This window comes from Aethalodelphis obliquidens, unplaced genomic scaffold, assembly GCF_003676395.1.
Source record: "Aethalodelphis obliquidens isolate GAN/ISIS:26980383/991018 unplaced genomic scaffold, ASM367639v1 scaffold144, whole genome shotgun sequence".
NCBI lineage: Eukaryota > Metazoa > Chordata > Mammalia > Artiodactyla > Delphinidae > Aethalodelphis > Aethalodelphis obliquidens.
The window spans coordinates 291623-310023 of NW_020838088.1; the positions used below are offsets into that span (position 1 = coordinate 291623).

Sequence of the window (18401 nt, forward strand, 5' to 3'; positions counted from 1 at the left end):
ACTAATATAAGATAAATACATTATGGAATTTATATGATATACACCAGTAAAATATATGACAAAAATACCACAATAAGGGAGAAGAAAATGGAATATGATTATTGTAGGATTCTTACATTCATATGTGAATTGCTAAATCAGTATTCGAAAGTAGATAGTAAGAAGTTAAAAATACATTATGCAAATTCCACAGAAACTAGTAAAAATAAAGTGTACTAACAAGCCAACAGAGGAGATGACATAAATTACTAAAAATGTTCAAGTAATCCAAATGAAGGCAAGAAAAGAGGAAAAATTTAAAAAGAGACACAATCAAATAGAAAACAAATAGCAAAATATCAAATTTGAACCAAATTTTGTTGAAAATTACATTAAACATAAGTGTTATGAACACTCCAATTAAAAGGCTTGCTTGTCTGACTGGATGAAAAGGCAAGACTCAAATATTTGCTCTACAAGAAATAGACTTTAGGGACTTCCCTGGTGGTCCAGTGGTTAAGACTTTGCCTCCCAGTGCAGGGGTTGCGGGTTCGAGCCCTGGTCGGGGAGCTGAGATCCCACATGCCTCACAGCCAAAAAACCCAAACATAAAACAGAAGCAATATTGTAACAAATTCAATAAAAACATTAAAAAATGGTTCACATCAAAAAAAATCTTAAAAAAAGAAATAGACTTTAAATATAAAGACACAAATAGGCTAAATTCAATGGGTAGAAAAGTATATTAAGAAAAACTCTAATCACAAGAAAGGCTTGTGGTTATGTTAACATTAGACAAAGTATACTTTAGAACAAGCAATATTCAGAAAAACAAAGACATTTTTATAATGATAGAAAGATTAATTCATCAAGAGGTCATAGAAATCCTAAATATGCTGCACCCAATAATATGCTTCAAAATGCTTGAGCAAATCCTAACACTGAAAAGATACATAGACAAATCTGAAATTATAGTTGTAGATTTCAATGCTCCTCTCTCAATAATTGATGGAGCAAGTAGACAAAAAATTAAGGATATAAAATCCTGAACATTAACACATGAAAATCTGCACACAAATATTTGTAGTAGTTTATAATTGCCAAAGTGTGGAAACAACCAAGATGTCCTTCAACAGGTGAATGGATAAACAAACTGTGGTTCATCTATAAATGGAACAGTATTCAACAATAAAACTACATGAGTTATGAAGCCACAAAAAGACATGGAGGAAACTTAAATGTATATTTCTAAGTGACAGAAGACAAACTGAAAAGGCTCCATACTGTATGATTCCAACTATATGACATTCTGGAAAAGGCAAAATTATGGAGACAGTAAAAAGATCCGTGGTTGCCAGGGACCAGGGAGAAGAAAGCAAGGATGCACTGGTGGAGCACAGCGGATTTTTAGGGTACTGAAAGTATCCTGTATGATACTACAATGGTGGATAAATGTCATTATACGTTTGTCAAAACTCATAGAGTGTACAATACAAAGAGTGGACTCATATAAACTCTGGACTTTAGTTAATAATAATGCATCAATATTGGTTGGTTCATCAGCAGATGTTAACTAAACTTATCGTGGTGGACATTTTGCAGTATATACATATAATCATTGTTGTACACCTGAAAGTAATATAATGTTAAATGTCAATTATCTCTCAATAAAAAATAAAATAATAAAATGAAAAAAATAGCGGCTCATCAGTTGTAGCAGATGTACCATTCTAATGCAAGATGCTAATATTAGGGAAACTGTTGGGGGCAGAAGGTGTGTATGGGAACTCTGTACTTTTGATTTACTGTTTGTGTAAACCTAAAACTGCTCTAAAAAAATTAAGCCTATCAATTAAAAAAAAACCTGAACAACACTATTAACTTGACCTAATTGAAATTTGTAGAACAAATTTCAACCAACCAACAACAGCAGAATAAGTATTTTTGAGTAAACATGGAATATTCAAAAACATTCAACCATATTCTTAAGACAGACAAGTTTAAAAAAATTTGAGGATTAAAATCATACAGAGTATGGTCACTGCTGGCAGCTGAATTAAGTTAGTAATGAATAACAGGAATATATCAGAATATCCTCTAATACTTGAATTTTAAACAACATGATTATAAATAATCCATGGATCAATGAAGACCTCACAAAGAGAATTATAAAATACTTTGACCTGAGTAATAAGAACATAATATATCGGGCTTCCCTGGTGGTGCAGTGGTTGAGAGCCCACCTTCCGATGCAGGGTACACGGGTTCGTGCCCCGGTCCGGGAAGATCCCACATGCTGTGGAGCGGCTGGGTCTGTGAGCCATGGCCGCTGAGCCTGCGCGTCCGGAGCCTGTGCTCTGCAACGGAAGAGGCCACAAAAGTGAGAGGCCCGCGTACCGCAAAAAAAAAAAAAAAAAAAGAATAGAGGGAAACTTTCTCCACTTTATACAGAGTATTGACAGTGACCTACAGATAACACTGTACTTAATGCTGAAAGACTGAATACTTTCCCCCCAAGACAGGGTGCAAGACAAGAATGTCTGCTCTCTTCACTCTTATTAAACATAGTGTTGGGAGTTCTAGCCATTGCAGGAAGGCAAGAAAATGGAATGAAAAGCATACAAATTAGAAAAGAAGAAATAAAGGAAGAAATAAAACTGTCCCTATTTGCAGATGACATGCATGATTGCCTATATATTGTAGAATATCCCAAGGAACCTACATTTTGTTATCTTTTAAATAACTCCCACATGAACTTGCAAAGAAATGTGTTTCAAAGAAGAATATATTCAAAAAATAAAAGAAGACCATTATTTGCTGACGTGTAAAGGATTCCTCTATTCTATACAAGTGTGTCATCAGGCTACTTATGAAATGTTAAGAGGCTTGGTTGTGTTGACTCTCCACCAGGCTATAGCCTCAAAGGACTTCATGTTAAGCTAGGGGAAATTTGAAGTAGCCAGGAGAAATCATTCCATCTCACCAAGTTGTTCACCCAGGACCACAAAGGACTGTCACACTCTATGCCCACCAGGGAACATCAAAGGGGAGAGTGAGTGTCTGGGGGTCATATGGTGTGGGTTTGAGTCCCAGCCTTGCCACTTATAATTAGCTGGTGCTGCAGACAAACCCCTTCAGCCTCTACTTCCTCTTCGGTAAAACAGGTATAAAAGTGGTACCTACCTCAGAGACCTGTGCTGAGGATTAGATGACGCAAGTAGAGCACTTAACACAATCCCTGTCACATAGTATAGGGTATTTACAGTAAAGGCTACTTACAAAACCTGTACAAAATGAGAAACTTCAGGAGATAATAACAAAAATATACAGAGGCATATTTGCTGATCTTTATGTTTTCTGCTCTTATGTCACATGGCGTGGAGATCCCTGGTTCTTTGAGCAAAGCCAGAGCCAGCTATTCAATACCAAAAGGTGATGGTAATGGACTACATGATCTTCTCTTTCAGCCTGTTCTTTGTTCTTTTCTTCTGAGAGCTGCAGACACCAATGGAGTTTGAGAATCTTTCATCTTAGAGAGGCTGAATCTCCTGGAGTTAAGTTGTCCGAAGTTGTTTCCACATTTGAAAAGCCCTGTGGGACACTAATATGATGAGGAGCAGAAGAGAGAGAATCAGCTGCAACATGAAAAAGTGATAGGGAATCATGTCTGACCAACCACCCATTGTGATGGACAGATTTTCACTCAGAGAAGGCCCTCTCTTCACTCTGCCAACAGCAAGGAGTCCATAATTTTAAAGTGTTGGAAGAGGAGCTGTCCCACAGTCACAAACTCTCTGGGTTGTCGTCTCCTCTTTCACTCAGTCTAAGTTCACAGTGATGGGTGATTTGGGCAAGAGGCTTAAAGGGAGGCTGGCCAGAGCAGTTCAGTGTCTGTTGACCTGGCAACGGGGTGGCTCCATTATTACCTGCCTCTTTTTTTTCTCCTCTGAAACTTCCATTATTACCCTAGCATGCAGAGCTGCTTATCAGAGTCTTGGTTGCCAGTTCAGCCTTGGGTGGAGGAGCTACTGCTAGTTTTCCTAGAAACTTTATTCACTGACTAATTTATTTGGTGTTTCCCATTTCGTACTGAAAAAATGACTTGTGATTCTTTTCTGCCAGTATATGGGGTGGGAAAAGAAATGTTGTAGCACTCATCAAAAGTGTCCAGCCACTGTTTGTCACATGTAGTTATCTCCTTCTGGGCTTCACTATAAATCCTTACTCTTGTTTTGGGTGGATTATGCTAGACATGGGGTTCTTTGTCCCCCAGGGCCCTCAAGGAAAGACCTCATCCACCCTCCTCCCCAATTAGTCTCAGGGAGAGGAGGTCATTTCTCAGAAGCCCTTTGCCTGGCTCTCATCAGAGGCAGCTCCCTTCACTTTGCCAGGAGGCCTAAATTAATTCCTTTAAAAGAATCTACCACATGAACAACCTTACTCTGTGACTCTCTCCATGTCTAAAACTGATGGAACTGAATACAACCTCTGAGTTATAATTCTTGCCTAGAAACAGCTTTCTTCCAAAGGAGGATCCTGCCACCTCCCTGCTCTCCTGGAGTGATCCACTGGGATCAGAAAGATGCTCATCAGGAGGCATCCAGCACCCTGGGAATGTGAGGACGGTACAGTCACTGTGTGACTTAGGGCCTTGGTCCCATTCCCTTCCAGCCTCAATGGGCCTGTGAAGACGGAAGCCGAGCCATACATTCAAAGGAAAAAGGAAGAGGGACTCACAATTTTTGAGGACAGATCTGCTGAGAGTCAGGAATCTGGTGGAGCTTTACCCTACTAGTAGTGGAGGGGGCAAGAGAGGGTGAACTACAGATGTGAATATATTTGAGGGGCAGCATGATCTGGAGAGCATGTGGAGAGAAGAAGGAAAATACACACATGTTTCCATTTTGACTGTGAGTCAACGCCGTTTCATGCAGTGGAATAAGTGCCTTGAGGGCTGGGGAAAAAAGGTGTTTGCACCATTTCCATTCAACTGAGTCATGTGCCCCATGAATGGAGTTTGGGGTAAGGGAATGAACTCACCACTGACTCTGTTTCCCGTGTTTCCCATGTTTTCCTGTCCCCTTATTTCCTTGTTTCACATGAGAGAAGAGTGATTTCTTTGAGATCCTGAAGGGTGAGATCAAAGCCACTTGTCTGCCAGACAGGACACTGGACACTGGATCAAGAGAGACAGGAGACCTCCCTGTTCATGTCTGTAAGTCACTTCACTCCTCTTAGTCTCACTTGGAAAATACATATTTGTGTTATGTGTGAGCTTCATTGCTTTGGGGTAGAGTGATGGCACTGCAAACAAACAGGTGGAAACTGAGAGCTTGATGGATGAACCAATGGCCATGGCATGGGCTTCAGTACCTGTGTTTCCTGATGTACCATTCTGGTTGTCAGGCACCTCCCATCTTTCTGTCCCCACTGTCAGGGCACCCCAGGTTCCTGGCTTCTGTCTACATTACTCTAATGTCACAAAGGGCTGGGCTGGAGCAAAGGGGTAAGAAAGGGGGTAAAGAGAGAGCCCCTGGAAAACCTGCTGTTTTCTGCTCTCCTCCCCTGGAGAAGCTGGGGAAAAGGAAGAAAGTCATCATCCTGTTTGTTCTCATTCCATGTGCTGTCATGTTCCCTTACTTCTGGCTGCAGATAACTTCAAGAAAATACTTTTCCATTGAACCTTTGAAAGGTAGGGTGCTGCATAGCATCAAAAACTATTTCTGTGTATTTTGTACAGGACCCTACAGTACCATCCAGGAGATCTCCCTGGGTCCCGGGGGCAGACCTCACCTCAAAACTCTGGGATGACCTTGGGTAAGTCACTGCCCAAAGAGGAGGTGGTCTCACCTGTCAAAGAGGATCACACCAGCCTCTTCTCCCAGCCAGCTAGGTCTGGGCCAGAGAATAAAGTTATTTCTATTCAGAAAAATACTTTGAGTTTCTAGAAGGGAGATATTTTTCCATGTAAGTTCAAGGAATTATTTTAAGAGTCATGCTGCAGGCTCAGAAGAATTCTACATTCAGTCACTATATCTAAGTTCAATTCAGTTAAAAAGTCACTGAGTTCCAGACCCTGGGCAAGGCTTTAGAGATATCTGTTGATGCATGGTAGGATACCTTTGTGGTTAATATCAATGGGCTTTAATACCATACAGTCCTGGGAAGGGCGCTTCCTCTGTCTCCTACTAACCGTGTGACCTAGACAAGTTCCTTAACCTCTCCATGCCTTGAATTTCTGATCCATAAATGGTGATAAAACCTTAAAGGCTGTTGTGAAGATCAAATATGTTAATGTCATTAAAGTAGTTAGCATGGCGTCTGTCACAGAAATATAGGCTACACTGGACCTTCAGTCTCTTGTTCCACCATCTTAATGTTGAGTTCTGGCTCTGGATTTACCTGGTGGTAGTGTAACTCACTTAGACATGTTCTTCCATCTCAAATACATTACTTTTACAAAGGGAAACAAAAGCTAAGCAATAAATGTTGGGTTGAAAATGCAGATTTTGATAAAGTTTATAAGAATGATCCTACTTCAGTTTGTAGAACTGGTATAAGGATATAAAAAGGCTTGACGACTCTCAATTTTATAAGCCATTTGCATTTATTTAACAAATATTTATGGGGCATCTACTACATGCCAGGCCCCATTCAGCCTATAAATCTTGTCTTCATCTCAGGACTTTTTTCTAGTCTCCAGACCCATGTATCCAATTACCTGTCAGAAATGTGTATCTACAGCAGTAGTTCTCAAATGGTGGTGATTTTGTTCCCCAGCTCCAGGAGACATGTGGAAATGTCTGAAAACATTTTTGGTAGTCACAACTGGGGGTGCTACTGAAATCTTGTGGGTAGAGGCTAAACATCCCACAATACATAGAACAGCCTTCACAACAAAGAGTTCTCTGACCCAAAGTGTCAACAGTGCTGAGGTTGAGAAAACCTGCTCTAGAGCAAGGTAAACGTTACTACCCACCCTATGTGCACAGATTCAGCGTAGAACCCAACTTTGGAATCCAACAACCCTGGATTAGAATAACTATGCTGCCTCTTATCAGGTGTGTCCTTGGAAAATGTATTTAACCTCTCTGAGCCTCGGTAGAGTGTGCCTTGGAGGAGGAATGAGTTGTAACGGGAATACTGATACTTAACTTACAGAACAATTGTAAGAAGTTATAAAAACAGTATGTAGAGTTCTTAACACACTGTCTGGCCAGTAGTAGGCCCTTGAAGTGTTAGTTTCCTTCCTACTCCACTTCCTCACTTCTGCTTCCAAGATTACTTTAACCTAAACTACATAGCCCTAAACAGCATAACTATGTCCTAAAGAGCTTCTGGAACTATGACAACAAGAAGGAATATAACTCACACAGACCCACCTAGTGTTTAAGAGTTGGTGCCACTTTTGTGTTGTAAAGTTGTCTAATGGAGGTGGGCTAGGGGAAAAATTGTCACCCCATTTCCATGGAATCAGTGTACCTTTACTGAGCTCTTATGAGGCCCTCTTGGAGAGTTAACATCAGGAATGCCCACTAACTGGGTATGTGAGTTCATCTTGTGGCTCAGTAAACATAAACACCCAGAGAAGCACAAGCATGATGATGGGTGTTCTGGAGAAAGCAATGGAGCAAAAGGAAGGAAATGTTGGTCCCTAACTATTTTCTGTATGACCCTGGCTAAGATGCGTAACTTCTCCTGGCTTTTGACTCAGTTTTAGGGCATAAGATTTGAATTGATCTTCTATCAGGCCAAATTTGGGTATAAGCCATTTAGCTTCTCTCTTCACAAGCATTCCTGTCATCATTTAAATTCTCATATCCTAGTGTTACTGAAAGATTAGATGAGTGAAACTACTTTACAAGAAATCTGGGACATTCTGAGGCAGAGGGAAAAAAGAGTACTGATGGAACCTCTCAATGGTTCTTAACACTTCCACTCAAGGGGCATATTTGATTTCCTCTTATATTTGGCCACATCTAGTCACATGCCCAAGCCTGATGTCAGTGGGGTGGGATCAGTGAGCCTGGGAGTGATCTCAGGGACCAGCCAATCTGTGTGACCCCACCGTTAGGCATCTTGGTCCAAGGAGCAGTATTTAATCATCTATGATCTTCCTCAACAAGAGAAGTTGTTGAGTGTGTACCCATGAGGGCACAATACTGGGGAAGTGTAAAACTATCATCTTCTAAATGGGAAGCTCCTGGTCATACTGTGGGGAGGGAAAGAGATGGGACCTCACCCCATCCTGCCATTTATCTGAAAAGGTGACATAGGCTCTGTCAGCCTGAGCTTGGTTATCTGTGACTTATCATGATACCTTTCTCACAGTGCTGTCCTGGGCTGTAAGTGAGAAAACCTGTAAAGTACATATGGGACATAGTAAGACTTCAACCAGATTATGGTATCACATATCAGTTCTGGCCCACCGGGCTCCTCCCTCCCAGAGAGGAGGTGAAATTATTCTAATCCAAAGAGCACTACTGCCATAAAGAGCATTTGGAAAGGTAGTAGCAAGAGCTGAAATATATCATAATGTATTAGCTTTAGTGCCAGTTATGAATTATGGGATGAGTTACTTGTGGAAGTTGGGGAAAGAGAAGAAAATCACCATTCTGTCTCCTGTTAAAGTGTATGCTTTCCTGTCCCCTTAGTTTATCATCTAGTTTGACACTAAAGGAAGAGAAGTTTCCCAATGATTCTGAGGTAGAAGAGATAGTACAGAGCAAAATAATGCGGATGCTGGAGAGGAAATTGGAGTCAGGAGACCAGACATATCCCTGACTATAGAACCTCGTTTGAGGCACTCCCTTTGTTCTGGCCTCAGCCCTAACAATATGATGTTCTATACCAGTAGCCTGAGCTTTGGGTCAGAAAACTCAGTTTAAAGCTGGATATCACTGATTAAAGGTTGCACATTTTTTGGTCTGAAGCTCCATGTGGTAGGCAGGATTCTAAGATGATCTCCAATGATTCTCAGACTTGTATAATCCCCTCACCTTTGAGTGTGGGTGGAACCAATGAATATGAAGAGATATCAATTCCATGATTATGGTATGTTATATTGCAAAATGGAGACTATATGGGTGGGCCTGACCTAATCAGACAAGCCATTTAAAGCAGATAATTTTCTCTGGCTGTTTACAGGAGGAGAAGTCAGAGATTCAAAGTACAAGAAAGATTAAATGTGCTGTTGCAAACAAAAAATTTTGCAATTTGTATGGAAACACAAAAGACCCCGAATAGCCAAAGCAATCTTGAGAACGAAAGAAGGAACTGGAGGAATCAGGCTCCCTGACTTCAGACTATACTACAAAGCTACAGTTATCAAGGCGGTATGGTACTGGCACAAAAACAGAAAGATAGATCAATGGAACAGGATAGAAAGCCCAGAGATAAACCCATGCACATATGGACACCTTATCTTTGATAAAGGTGGCAGTAATGTACAGTGGAGAAAGGACAGCCTCTTCAATAAGTGGTGCTGGGAAAACTGGACAGGTACATGTAAAAGTATGAGATTAGATCACTCCCTAACACCATACACAAAAATAAGCTCAAAATGGATTAAAGACCTAAATGTAAGGCCAGAAACTATCAAACTCTTAGAGGAAAACATAGGGAGAACACTCTATGACATAAATCACAGCAAGATCCTTTCTGACCCACCTCCTAGAGTAATGGAAATAAAAACAAAAATAAACAAATGGGACCTAATGAAACTTCAAAGCTTTTGCACAGCAAAGGAAACCATAAACAAGACCAAAAGACAACCCTCAGAATGGGAGAAAATATTTGCAAATGAAGCAACTGACAAAGGATTAATCTCCAAAATTTATAAGCAGCTCATGCAGCTCAATAACAAAAAAACAAAAAACCCAATCCAAAAATGGGCAGAAGACCTAAATAGACATTTCTCCAAAGAAGATATACAGACTGCCAACAAACACATGAAAGAATGATCAACATCATTAATCATTAGAGAAATGCAAATCAAAACTACAATGAGATATCATCTCACACCAGTCAGAATGGCCATCATCAAAAAATCTAGAAACAATAAATGCTGGAGAGGGTGTGGAGAAAAGGGAACAGTCTTGCACTGCTGGTGGGAATGTGAATTGGTTCAGCCACTATGGAGAACAGTATGGAGGTTCCTTAAAAAGCTACAAATAGAACTACCATATGACCCAGCAATCCCACTACTGGGCATATACCCTGAGAAAACCGAAATTCAAAAAGAGTCATGTACCAAAATGTTCATTGCAGCTCTATTTACAATAGCCCGGAGATGGAAACAACCTAAGTGCCCATCACCGGATGAATGGATAAAGAAGATGTGGCACATATATACAATGGAATATTACTCAGCCATAAAAAGAAACGAAATTGAGCTATTTGTAATGAGGTGGATAGACCTAGAGTCTGTCATACAGAGTGAAGTAAGTCAGAAAGAAAAAGACAAATACCGTATGCTAACACATATATATGGAATTTAAGGAAAAAAAATGTCATGAAGAACCTAGGGGTAAGGCAGGAATAAAGACGCAGACCTCCTAGAGAACGGACTTGAGGTTATGGGGAGGGGGAAGGGTGAGCTGTGACAGGGCGAGAGAGAGTCATGGACATATACACACTAACAAACGTAGTAAGGTAGATAGCTAGTGGGAAGCAGCCGCATGGCACAGGGATATTGGCTTGGTGCTTTGTGACAGCCTGGAGGGGTGGGATAGGGAGGGTGGGAGGGAGGGAGACACAAGAGGGAAGAGATATGGGAACATATGTATATGTATAACTGATTCACTTTGTTATAAAGCAGAAACTAACACACCATTGTAAAGCAATTGTACCCCAATAAAGATGTTAAAAAATAAATAAATAAATAAATAAATGTGCTGTTGCTGGCTCAAAGACAGAGGGGTCCACATGACAAGGAATTAGAGTTGCCTCTAGGAACTGAGAGCACCCTGAGCTGACAGCCACCAGACAGATAATGCACTGTAGTCCTTGACCTTTGTGACAGTTCCAGTGTAGTACTACTGGGTGGATAAGTCTATCTGATTCTAGGTTCATTAATAGGAAATGTGCCTGTAGATCTAAGCCACTTTCTCAATATCACTTTTATAAGGAGTAAAGTTGATATATTGTTCTTAATTCTTTTTTCATATTTCTTAATTGGTTTAGAGCTCAGATGTGGAGCAGTGATGTATTAGGAGTGGGGAAGCCTTTAGAAGCCCAAGAATTTTGGAGCAAGACCATAGGAATAATTGGGAGCCAGCAAGACACAGAAAGGGGAGAGAACTGTGGGCCAATTGTAAGACCCACCTATGAGGGCAGAGCAGAACATGTGCTCCATAAGGGCAACTCACCACCAAGAGTTTTGAAGGGAGCGGGCCTGAGCTGTGCAATTAGTTTCTCCTTCCAGTGTCACTAATCAGGTAAGTCGTTCCTGTGATAGAGAAGAAATGAGTGTATGGAGAGTCTAGAAGTGTTTTGGTCATGGATGCCCCTTCATATAGAAGAAGTTAACAGGAATGGAGGATTAGAATTCCCCAGGACAAACCAATGTATGGCCCAACTGACTAAGTTTCTGCCTACTAAATAACTATAATATTCTAGGCCTGCTTTCTTTAAATAATTCCCAAATTGCCTAAATGGCATTTATTTTGTGTGTTCCTCGATCATTCAGTCACATGATTACAGTCAGTCTCTTAGTTTTCTGCCACAGATGGCTAACTGCTTAGCATGGCCTGTGATTTTACACGTTCACCCTCTGAGGGCTAGTTCACCTTCAAAAACCCTAGGACACCTCCCTGAGTTTTGTTATACTGATACTTCCTTCCTGTCTCATTTTAACACAAAATTCCTGACGACAGGCACATGCCTTGTTACAACAACGTGGGCAGAATTTCGCCAACCGCCCGGGTCCCAGTCTAGTGCCTCTATTTCTCCGGTGGCAGCCTGAAGAGCAAAGGTACTCTGCTTTCGGCGAAATCCAGGGTGTGGATGGATGGCTGTGAAGAGGCATTTCCGATGTGGAGAAACAAGCCTGCGCCTCGCGGTTGCCATAGAAACCTGACGTCAATATGGCGACCGTGACGATTTTTTAATACAGACGGACGCTGCTTGATGAGAGAAGCAGGTTTCGCCTTCAGGTTTTTGGGACTCAGCTGAGAGTGTGGGTCCGTGAGGTGCGGGCTGGGCCGCCCTGGGGTGTGGGGAGATAAAGGGATCCACATCCAAGTCACCTCTTTCCCGCTTTGGGGCTTGGTGCCTCCGCTGTCTCGTAGGTAAAGCCATTGGGGTCCCGCCCAGCCCCAGTGGGTGCGGTGTCCTGCTCCAGGGGTGTCCTGGAGCCACTTTCCTTCTAAAGGCAGGGGCGCGGGAGGTGAAACAGGTAACGACTCTCTGAGCCTCAGCTTTCCCCTCTGTAAAATGGGGATAAGAATGCTTTCCCCACAGGATCGCTGTGAACGTTTAGCGATAACACGTGAATAAGCCGATGGTCCTGTGGTTATTGCAGGAGCATGAATGTCTGTACGAATTCAGGCCACTTCTTATTCCTTTTCCACTTTGTTCTTAGGGGACATATGAGGAAAGGAGAAGAAAAAGGCCCTGGTGGGAAGCTCATTGTACCTTCTGGTGGTTAGGATCACTACCCAGTTGTTTCACTGTCATTGTCACTAACCCAGTGCTTAGCACGGTGCAGGGCACACAGTTACACCAGTAAAGCATGGTAATTGCTGGATCTGTCTCTCCCTGTGCAGCTCCTCATGCCGATGGCCTTGCTCATATCAGGTGTCTGAAGGGGGCAGTTTCTGAGGATCTGTGTCCTGATGGCTTCTGAAGCTTCTACTCCAGATTCAAAGGCAACAGTCTTCAGGAGAACCCAACAGTTCACATCTTTATTTGGTTATGCCGCCTGGCTCAAGTGAGTTCACAGATCTGATAAAAGCATGCTGTGGAATAGCTCTTGTGAGGTTCACATACTAGCCTAAAAGTAGAGAAGCTACTTTGATCTTATCATGGAAGAAAAGTTTTAGCAGGTGGAACTCCATTCTATCAGCAGCTGCATGCTTTGTAATAGCCCTTGAGGTCCATTAGAAATGTCTTCTTTTGTCTGAAAGCAATTATTTGTCCAGTCTGAGGGAGGAACTTGATCTTTAACATGCATTTGGAATAAATATACCTAAATTGTTCTCACTGGGTAAATATTATTCAGTGATTCCCATGTTTCTATCAGGTGGTTGTTGAAATATGCATTTGGTTAGAAAGTCTTCCTAGCGATTTGAGATTGTAATATAGTTTCTTCCCTGGAAGCCATGTTTTTATCTATTCTATAATGAAAAGTTTTAAGAAGGCAGAAAATTTCCAAATGTAAGTTTAAAATATGTTTTAAGAATTTATATTTTTAAATAATTACTTTAGAGTGTCTTATTAATCTGCTAAAATAACCAAATACTCTTAAATATAGTTACGTTTACTTTCCCAGTACATAACAGTTTCAGCTCTTTATTACCTGGCCTCCCTCCCCTCCCTCTGCAGTGTACCGAGGTAACCACTGAACTTCTCTCACTATAGATTAGTTTTCATATCCTGGAGTTTTATTCAGATGGAATCATAAAGGTTTTTTTAGTTCATTGGTTTTGGTTTGGCTTCTTTCATTCAGCCTATTTATTTCAGATTTATCCCTTTTGTTGCATGTATCAATAGTTCATTCTTTTTTATTGATGACTAGTATCCCAGTATACAGATATACTGCAATTTGTTTGAAATTTGTTGTTGTTTTTTAATTATACCTCCAGTGAATATTTGTGTATTAGTTTTTGCATGGACATATGCTTTCTTTCCCTCAGGTAAATACTTAAGAGTGCAGTGTCTGGATCATATGGTAGATGTAAGATGAACGTTGTTAAGAAACTGCCAAACTGGTTGCACCATTTTTCATTCCCTCCAGGAGTGTGTGAGAGTTCCATCCTCCACAACCTTGCCAATGCTTGGGATGATCAGTCTTTTTAATTTTAGCCACTCTCATGTGGATGTAGTGGTATCAGATTGTAGTTTTAATTTGCAATTCCCTAATGATGTTGTTGAGCATATTTTCATGTGCTTATTTGCTAATTCTATATCTTCTTTGGTGAAATTTCTATTCAAAAATTTCCCCCATTTATTTATTATAGTGTCTTTGTTTTCCTAAATGACTTTTGATAGATTTTCTATATTCTGGATATAGGTCCTTTGTCGGATATGTAATTTGCACATATTTTCTCCCACTCAGTGCCTTGACTTTTCATTCTCACACCAGTATCTTAGGAAGGGCAGTTTTTAACTTAGAAGTCCAGTGTATGTATTAGTTCACTTATGGATTATAGTTTCGGTGTCTCATTTATGAAATCTTCACCTAACCCAGGGTCACAAGGATTTTTCTCCTATATTTCGTCTAGAAGGTTGATAGCTTTAGAGTATATTTGGGTCTATGATCCATTTTGAGTGGACTTTTGTGTATAAGGTGATATGTGCGTCACAGTTTATATTTGTGTATATAATATCCACTTGTCCCAGCACCGTTTGTTGGTAAGACTTATCATTTCTCCACTGAATTGCCTTTGCCTCTTTTTCAAAAATCAGTTTTCCATGTATGTTTGCATCTATTCTTGGACTCTTTATTATTTTCCTTCAATCTGCTTATCTACCTTGATTCCAATACCACACTGCCTTGATTGCCGTAGGTTTATAGTAAGTCTTCAAATCTGGGAGTGTTCATCCTTCAACCTTATTCTTTTTCAAAGTTGTTTTTCATAGTTCATGGCCTCTGCATTTCCACATGAACTTCAGAATTGGCCCATAAATTTCTTTTAAAAAATATTTTCTAAGATTTTTATTGGGATTGCACTGAGTATATAGATCAGTTTGGGGAGAAGTGCCATCTTAACAATACTGAATCTTCTGACCCTTAAAGACAGTTGTCTCTCCATTTATTTAAGTCTTCTTTAATTTTTCTGAGCAATGGTTTGTAGTGTTCAGTACAGGCCTTGCACATTTGTGGACAGATTATCCATAAGTATTTCAGACTTTTTGATGCTATTGTAAAGAGCATTATTTTGTAAATACAGTTTTCAATTACTATATTTTCACTGAACTGTCAGCAGCCAAATGCTTAACAATAGCCATTGCAGGAACTTTTTGGTTGAAAGCACAGGCTACCCTAGGGTGGAAAAGCTACTTAATGAATAACATGCTTTTGACTGTGTTTCTATATCAGCTTTTAGACATTATTGGCAATGTGCTGAAGCTAGGCAGGAAAATGTCATGGAGATAATTCTACATGACATCTCCAGAAAAATTAGCCACTGAAAGAAAATAGTTACGGTAGCTTTTAACTTCATGTGTGTGGTTAGAATTGAACCAATTTAATTATGGGGTTCTTCTTTTCTGTCCCCCAGCAAATCTTCCTCAATGAATTCCTGGGTTATCAGGTGGTGAAACAGACAGAAGGAGAGAGCATGTATGTATATGAGCATGTACGTTTGTATGTATATTGGGGAAGCTGCCAGGAATCTTTATTATAAGGAATACTTGAGATTAATCCTGTGGTCATGTCAGTCCTGTTAACTTCCTAGCACGTAATTGGAACCAAATCACAGTGGTTGTTGTTCGTTTTTTTTCCAGCTTCACTTGGCCAGCATGGTTACCATGGTGACTCAGTGACTGCTGTGGGATTTGGCACAGCTTGAACATCATTTTATAATTCTAACCTGAATTATTTATTACTATGATAGTTGTCAAGTGTTGCTTTTCTGATTTGCTCATTCCTTTCCGTTTGTTCATTGAAATTTGACTGGAGGTAGAGCTTTCTCTTCTCTCTGTTTTAATATTTATATCAGTATGACTCATAGATTCCTATTTTGCTCAGAGGGCTACCATCTGATGCTATATTTATTTTGATGCTCAAAATGTCCCAGAATTGGCCAATAGAGGTCGCTTTAAGTTGGCTTCTGTGTCTATTTGACACCTCCTTAGAATTCTTTGAACATGTACTTTGTTCTCTAAACCTGAGTATCTCCTAATGTGTAGAAAGAAAATTATGATCCCCACCTCAGAACATCCCTTTGAGGAACTGAAGAGAAAAAGTCTGATAATTACAGCCTTCAGTGTGTGGCACCTATTAGGCCCTCAGCAATGTTAGTTCCCCATTCCAACTTTGCTTACTTCATTCTGTCAATATGATGCCTCTGGCATTACCATAGTAGCATGACCTCCAGGGAGAGTACTTGGACATGTAACATAAGCAGGGATAAGCGCACATGTCCATGACCTGTGAGCCTCAGTGTCACTGCTGTGTGTGCAGAGGGGGCTGTGTGATGGAGCTGGGGAAGAGGAAGAGCATCACTGCACAGCTTCCAGTGAACTGAGAGGGAGCAGGCAGAACATCCTCACCTCTTCCCCTGTGTTTCATGTACTTTCCCTTCATCTCTCTTTCCTCTCTATTTCATGTGCTGTCTTATCTCCTTACAGTGGAACATCAGAGAAGGGTGTGGACTTCGAGTCCCAGGAGCAGGATCCAATAGAGAAGAACCAAGTGTGATGTCGAGTCTACTAGACAGGTTCCTGGAACAAGAGTGTAAGGTAAGTCACCACCCTTCCCTCCATTGTCTTCTATACATCAGGATAACAGTACTCAATGTTTCTGACCACCCAGGAGTATTGTGGGCTTTAGGTATGAGCCCATGTGGGAAAGCAATCTGTGCTCATAGGTGGGAGGGAAGGACCAGTGCACTTTCAAGTAATAACATTAACAGATACACCCCAGATATCATAGAACTCTGCATGGTAGGCATTAAATTAATGCTACACAAATGTTAGCTGTTTGGGTCAGGATTTCTCCAAGTGGGATCCTCAAAGCACTTCATTAAACTCACTTGGGGTCTTGTTAAAAATACCAGATTCCTGGGTCCACCCCAGGTCTGCTGAATCAAAACCAGGGAGGTAGAATGCGAGGTGTCTACATTTTGAGTAACATCTCCGGTGTTTCTGGTATTCATCCCATTTTAAACAGCTCTGCTGCAGATTTGCAACAAACACTTCTTAAAATTTTGAATCCTTTAATGTCTAATTTCCTTGTCAACTTCTCCTGTACCTCAGTCTTAAATATTTGTCTCTGCTCCTATATGTCAAATAGGTAACAGTTCCTTCATGTAAGTAATATTTATTCAGAGATTTATATGTGAAGCACTGAACTAGGCACCGGGGACACAGCACATAGAACAAGACAGGCAAGGTCCCCAGTGACATGCTCTGATTCACGTGCTCTCAAGGCAACTCTGGCTGCTGTGTGGGGAATGGACTGGACAGGGACAGGATAGCTATGGGGATAACCGTTAGGAGAATTTGCAGGGTCCAGGGGAGAGACGAGGGTGGATCGGCCCTGAGCTGCAGTGGTGTGCAGAGGATGGGTGGCCTGGACAGGGCCTGTTGGAGGTAGGGCAGGAGGGGCCTGCAAGTGGGTGTGCACGGGAGGTATGTGAGGATAAGGCAGGATCCTGCATGGGACCTCAGCTTTATGTTTGGCCATGTGCAGAAATGGTGGTGTATTTCCTGAAATCAGTTGTTCCAAGTACTTTGAGATATTCTCATAATTAGTTAGGTATCCAACAGTGGTTAATAGTGAAAGTTAATGATACACAAAATCTAACATTTGATGAATAGGATTCAGTTGTAAGACTATTAAGCTTTATTAAACATATGTGTAAACTATAAAACTATAAAAATATCATATTGTCAGTATTTGTTTAAAGCAGCTAGCATTTAGTGAGCTGTTATTGTGTGCCTCGCACTGTTCTAATGGTTATGTATTAACTCAGTTCTCAAAGCAGCAGCCCATGACGTAGGGACGGTTGTTTTCCCCCTTTTACAGAAGCGGTAACTGAAGCGCAGAGTGGTTCTTTCAATCTCCCAAGATCACAGAGAGCCAGGTATCCCAATATCTCTGCAGTAGAATTTTTAAAATATTGGTATTCAGGGCCATTTATCCTTGTAAAGACCAAAACACAAAGCCATATTTGTTTAGAAACGTTTCGTCTTCTACAGTAAGTACTGCACAATCCCAATTTTATACATAAGGCAATTTCATACATTGAGTGACTATAAGGTGAAGTAAGAGTATTCCAACTCACACAGTTTATAAGTGGCAGAAGGACAGTTTGGACCTGGTCTGTCTCCATAGCCCACACTCCTAACCAATACACTTAGGAAGAAGAAGGAGACATTTGTTGAACTATGTCAGCCCATGATGGGTGATGTTAGGTTAGGGCCATCCATATCTCTTTGGGTGGAAACTATGCTTCGTTAGGCATTTTGCCATGTACCAGATGGTATTTATTTAATAAAAAGGTAATGATTATAGGAAAAAAATGTTAAAGATG

General features: G+C 40.8%; 1 long non-coding RNA gene across 1 annotated transcript; it reads left to right on the forward strand.

The window, feature by feature from the left end:
- The first annotated feature begins 12155 nt into the window (after nt 1-12155).
- On the forward strand, nt 12156-16722 carry LOC113616487 (uncharacterized). The gene is made up of 4 exons (XR_003431309.1): nt 12156-12269; nt 12747-12910; nt 15423-15484; nt 16495-16722. It is a non-coding gene; the product is annotated as an uncharacterized LOC113616487 (long non-coding RNA).
- The last annotated feature ends 1679 nt before the right edge of the window (nt 16723-18401 follow it).